We start from the raw sequence: 6378 nt of genomic DNA on the forward strand, positions 1-6378 counted from the left end.
TCTGGCCCTGGACTCTTGTGTCTTGGGAGGTTTTTGATGACTGCTTCAATTTCCTCCCTGGTTATTGGCCTGTTCAGGTTTTCTATTTCTTCCTGTTCCAGGTTTGGTAGTTTGTGGCTTTCCAGGAATGCGTCCATTTCTTCTAGATTGTCTAATTTATTGGCGTATAGCTGTTCATAATATGTTTTTAAAATCGTTTGTATTTCCTTGGTGTTGGTAATGATCTCTCCTTTCTCATTCACGATGTTATTAATTTGAGTCTTCTCTCTCTTCTTTTTAATAAGGCTGTCTAATGGTTTATCTATCTTATTAATTCTTTCAAAGAACCAACTCCTGGTTCTGTTGATCTGTTCCACAGTTCTTCTGATCTTGATTTCATTGAGTTCTGCTCGAATTTTAATTAACTCTCTTCTTCTGCTGGGCGTGGGGTTAATCTGCTGTTTTTTCTCTAGCTCCTTTATGTGTAAGGTTAGCTTTTGTATTTGAGTTCTTTCCAGTTTTTGAATGGATGCTTGTATTGCGATGAATTTCCCCCTTAGGACTGCTTTTGCTGCATCCATCCCAAAGATTTTGAATGGTTGTATCTTCATTCTCATTAGTTTACATGAATCTTTTTAATTCTTCCTAATTTCCTGGTTGACCCTTTCATCTTTTTTCAGGATGGTCCTTAACCTCCACGTGTTTGAGGTCCTTCCAAACTTCTTGTTGTGATTTACTTCTAATTTCAAGGCATTATGGTCTGAGAATATGCAGGAGATGATCCTAATCTTTTGGTATCGGTTCAGACCTGATTTGTGACCCAGTATGTGGTCTATTCTGGAGAAAGTTCCATCTGCACTTGAGACGAATGTGTATTCAGTTGAGTTTGGATGTAAAGTTCTGTAGATATCTGTGAAATCCATCTGATCCAGTGTATCATTTAAAGTTCTTGTTTCTTTGGAGATGTTGTGCTTAGAAGACCTATCTAGTATAGAAAAAGCTAGATTGAAGTCACCAAGTATAAGTGTATTATTATCTAAGTACTTCTTCATTTTGGTTATTAATTGGTTTAAATATTTGGCATCTCCCACATTCGGGGCATATATATTCAGGATTGTAAATTCCTCTTGTTGGATAGATCCTTAAAGTATGAGATAGTGTCCCTCTTCATCTCTCACTACAGTCTTCAGGGTAAATTTTAGTCTATCTGATATAAAGATGGCTACCCCTAGTTTCTTTTGAGGACCATTTGAATGGTAAATGGTTCTCCAACCTTTTATTTTCAGGCTGTATGTGTCCTTCTGTCTAAAATGAGTCTCTTATAGATAGCAAATAGATGGGTCCTGCTTTTTTATCCAGTCTGAAACCCTGCACCTTTTGATGGGGTCATTAAGCCCGTTCACTTTCAGAGTTACTATTGACAGATATGAGTTTAGTGTCATCATGATATCTCTTCAGTCCTTGTTTTTGTGGATTGTTCCACTGAACTTTTTCTTTTTTTTAATGTTTTTTTTTGTTTTCCTTTTTAGATTTTTTTATTTATTCATAGAGACACAGAGAGAGAGAGAGGCAGAGACACAGGCAGAGGGAGAAGCAGGCTCCATGCAGAGAGCCTGACGCAGGACTCGATCCAGGGTCTCCAGGATCGCGCCCTGTGCCAAAGGCAGGCGCTAAACCGCTGCACCACCAGGGCTGCCCTGAACTTTTTCTTAAAGGGGAATTTTAAGAGTCCTTAAAATTTCTTGCAGAGCTGGTTTGGAGGTCACATATTCTTTCACTTCCTGCCTGTCTTGGAAGCTCTTTATCTCTTCTTCCATTTTGAATGAGAGCCTTGCTGGATAAGGAATTCTTGGTTGCATGTTCTTCTCATTTAGCACCCTGAATATATCCTGCCAGCCCTTTCTGGCCTGCCAGGTCTCTGGGGAGATGTCTGCTGTTACCCTAATACTCCTTCCCATAAAATCAGGGATTTCTTGTCTCTTGCTGCTTTAAGGATCTTCTCTTTATCTTTGGAATTTGCAAGTTTCACTATTAGATGTCAAGGTGTTGAACGGTTTTTATTGATTTTAGGGGGGGGATCTCTCTATTTCCTGGATCTAAATGCCTGTTTCCCTTCCCAGATTAGGAAAGTTTTCAGCTATGATTTGTTCAAATACATATTCTGGCCCTCTGTCCCTTTCATCGCCCTCAGGAACCCCAATTAAATGTAGGTTTTTCTTCCTCAGGCTGTCGTTTATTTCCCTTAATCTAACCTCATGGTCTTTTAATTGTCTGTCTCTTTTTCCCTCAGTTTCTCTCTTTGCCATACTTTTTTAAAAGATTTTATTTATTTATTCATGATAGTCACACAGAGAGAGATAGAGAGGCAGAGACACAGGCAGAGGGAGAAGCAGGCTCCATGGAGGGAGCCCGATGTGGGACTCAATTCTGGGTCTCCAGGATCACACCCCGGGCCAAAGGCAGACGCCAAACCGCTGCACCACCCAGGGATCCCATCAACTTGTCTTCTATGTCACTCACTCGTTCTTCCACCTCGTTAACCCTCGTCGTTAGGACTTCTAATTTGGGTTGCATCTCATTCAAATGATTTTTAATTTCTGCCTGATTGGATATAAATTCTCCAGTCATGAAGTCTCTTGAGTCCTTTATGCTTTTTTCTAGAGCCACCAGTAGTTGTATGATAGTGCTTCTGAATTGGCTTTCTGACATTGGATTTTAATCCAGATTTTGTAACTGTATGGGAGAGGACTGTTTCTGATTCTTTCTTTTGAGGTGAGGTTTTCCTTCTAGTCATTTTGCTCAGTGCAGAGTGGCCAAAAACAAGTTGTATTGGGAAAAGGAGAAAAAGAGAAAGAAGGAAAGAAAAGAGAAAAAGAAAAAAGGAAGAAAATAAGAAAAAAGAGAAGAAGAGAAAGAGAAAGAAAAAGAATGAAAGGGAAAAAAGGGTGGGGGAAGCAATCAGAAGTCAAAAAGGAAAAAAGAAAAAAAAACATGGGGGAGTATCTTCTGATTCTGTATACTTTAAGTATCTTGACTTCCCCTGGAACTTGTCCGTCTAGCTGGTCTTTGGGGGAGGGGTCTCTTGTGCTGATTTTCAGGCGTTAGCACTTGGGGGAGCTGCTCTGCCTCCTGCCTGATGCAGGGCTCAGTGGGGGTTGTTTACCTCGTGAGGCCCCAGGAGGAACAACCATGGTTGCAGTGGAGCTCTGGAAACCTGGATTCAGCCCCCACAGGAACTCTGAAGCACTCCGCCTGCAGGGCCTGGAGGCTCCGGGGCGGGGCTGCTGATCTGCTCAGTTCTGGGCAGGAGCATCCTTGCTGTCCTGGGCCCTCCTGGCCTCTGCCTGTCCTGGGGGGAGGCCGGATCCTGGGTTGTGTCCCGGCACCCTGTGCTCAGGGCCTGCGCTGTTGGATTCGCACTCCCTGCCGTGCAACCACCTCCGCGGAGCCACCCCCTGAGCCCTTCCAAGCTGATCCGGGTCCCGCTGTGCGCGCTGCAGCCCTTAGGGAGCTCTGTGCACTCTCCTGGGGTGCAGGTGTCTGTTAGTGTCCCAGGGAGCCCGAGGGCATCCCGGCCCTCCTGGGGTCCTGCTCTAACTCCCTGCGGGTGCCTTTCCACCGGGAAGGTTGGTGCAGCTCCTGCTTCTCAGGGAGGGAGTTTTCCTGTCCTGGGGACACTCGCCCTGGCCTTTGCCCAGCTCCTTGCGGGGCACCTCCCCCTTGGAGGCCTTTTGTTTCTTTATTTCTTTTTTCCCATCCTCCTACTTTGATAGAAGCGCGAACTCTTCTCACTGTAGCGTTCCAGCTGGTCTCTCTTTAAATCTCAGGCCGAATTCATAGATTTTCAGAATGATTTGAAGGTTATCTAGGTAATTTGGTGGAGACAGATGATTTGGGGACCCTACTCCTCAGCCATCTTGCCCCTCCTCCTAAAAATTTTTTTAATAAATAAATAAACAAACAAACAAACAAAAGAACGTTTAACCAGATTTGTCATTACCCATATAAGAAGAGTTGTTTTCTAAAACCAACAAATTTTTTCAAATCAGAAACTGAATAAGGAATAAGCAAAGAAGGAGACTCTGTCATTTTTGGACGTTGGAATATTTCTCTTTCTATGACAACAAAGTTTGTCAGTTAGAGTTTGAATACGTAAGCACAGAATCGTGTGCCCAGAGAGGCTCCCTGGGGGAAATTGCTCCTTGAGAGGAAGCCCAGACCCTGACAGGAAACCGGCCCAGAACCTCCATCTGCACCTGCTACTGGGTCTTCAAGACAGAAGTGGTGAGGAGTGTGAACCCCCTTGTGGTCCCCATCCCCTTCTACAGGGAGCTTTGTGTATGGGCTCACACTGAGGTCCCCTCACTGTGTCACTCACACAGTAATACACGGTCATGCCCTGGGCTCTCAGGCTGTTCATCTGCAGATACAGCATGTTCTTGGCATTGTCTCTGAAGATGGTGAATTGGCCCTTCACTGTGTCTGCATAGTATGTGCTACCTCCACCACTGTTAATAATTGCAACCCACTCCAACCCTTTCCCTGGAGCCTGGCAGACCCAATGCATCCAGTAGCTACTGAAGGTAAATCCAGAGGCCACACAAGAGAGTCTCAGAGACTGCCCAGGCTTCACCAGGTTTCCCCAGACTCCACCAGCTGCACCTCACCCTGGACACCTGCAGACACAACACATCCTGGTCAGGAAACTGTCCCACATCGCCTGTTTCTCTCACTCACCTCCACTCACACACTCAAGGTCTCTTTTTATCCATGAATTACCTTTTAAAATAGCGACAAGGAAAACCCAGCCAAGCACAGACTCCATGGTGGTTTGTCTGTGTTCTCTCCTGATCCCTGAATGGGATCACATGGGGATCCTGGGGCTGGGGCTCCTGTCCCAGCTGGAGGGTCCGGGCTGTGCTGGTTTAATCAGTGGAGGGAGGGCCCTATTTGCATGTCCTCTCATTACATAACCAGCTCCAGACTCGATTCAATTCTTTAGAAGATATATACAAGCATTACTTCCTAACCCTAGGTAACTTTCTTTTGGTGGCACAGTGGATTTATGATGTTCTAATCCATCACCGTTTTTATCTTTGTATTTATCTCTGCCTTTTTAAAAGCCTTTCATTAATATAGTTCATTTTAAAGAACATTTTCTCTCCTTAATGAAGTTTAATCTAAATATTTATTTTTGATACAGGTGTAAAGGGGATTATTTTATATATTTTTAAAGAAGATATGTTGTTAGTGTGTAGAAATTAACTTTATTGTCTATGTTGATTTGATATCCTGAATTTTCCCTGCACTCATTACTTACCTCTAAGTGTTTTTTTCAATGAATTTCCTCATTGACTATGCATATGCAAACAAATTATTTTTCTTTCTTTGACTGATTTTAATATCTTTTATTTTATTATTGCCTAATTTCTTTGGTAATCTTCGACTTAGTGGCATAGCCATTTTCCCTCTTTTCTGTCAGATTCTTTGTTCTAATATTTCATTTGATATATAGCAGATGTAGGAGAGCAAATGAATTTCTTTTTGCATGGGGATGAGCTCCCTAATATGTGGGGTGATGTGGGATCTCAGGACAGGACAGGACAGGAAGTCTGTCCACAACTTCTGCCTGATTCTGATGGGATATATATCCTTGATGTGTGTTGAGATTGATAAGTTCATTGTAGATTTGAATTTGAGCCTTTAATCTTGTAAGACATTTCCAAATATCTTCTTCCATTTTGTAGACTAATAATTACACTAAGTGATTCCTATGCTGTGAAAATGCTCTTTCCTTGATGAAGTCCCCATAGTTCATTTTCCTTTTCTTCCCCTTGCCTCTGGAGACACGTCTAGAAGTGGTTGCAGCTGAGGTAGAAAAGGTGCTGCCTGTGTTCTCCTGAGGTTTCTGATGGTTTCCTGACTCACATTTAGGTCTTTCATCAACTTTGACACCATTGTTGTGAATGATGTAAGAAAAGGGTCCCCTTTCATTATTCTGCATGTGGGTCTCCAATATTCCCAACATTGTTGAAGAGACTTTCTTTTTTCCATTGGATATTCTTTCCTGCTTTGTCAAGATTTTTTAACCACAGAGTTTAGGGTCCATTTCTGGGTTCTCGAACTTTTCTATTTATCTATACATCTGTATTTGTGCCAGTGCCATAGTGTCCTGATGATCACAACATTGTAATTTACCTTGACAGCCAGAATCAGGATATCTACTGCTTTGCTTTAGTTTTAAGGATTGCTTTGGCTATTTGAGGTCTTTGTGGTTCTCCAATAAATTTATGACTGTTTTCTCTAGCTCTGTGAAAAATGCTGGTTATATTATTATATGGATGGCTTTGAATGTGTCACTTGCTTTTGAAAGCATAGACATTTTATCAATATTCATTC

At 42.6% G+C, this 6378-nt stretch overlaps 1 pseudogene; it reads right to left on the reverse strand.

Moving 5' to 3' along the window:
- Positions 1-4064: 4064 nt before the first annotated feature.
- Positions 4065-4780, reverse strand: LOC119869040 (annotated as a pseudogene).
- Between the last annotated feature and the right edge of the window lie 1598 nt (positions 4781-6378).

Source organism: Canis lupus, chromosome 8 (assembly GCF_011100685.1).
Source record: "Canis lupus familiaris isolate Mischka breed German Shepherd chromosome 8, alternate assembly UU_Cfam_GSD_1.0, whole genome shotgun sequence".
Classification (NCBI taxonomy): Eukaryota; Metazoa; Chordata; class Mammalia; order Carnivora; family Canidae; genus Canis; species Canis lupus.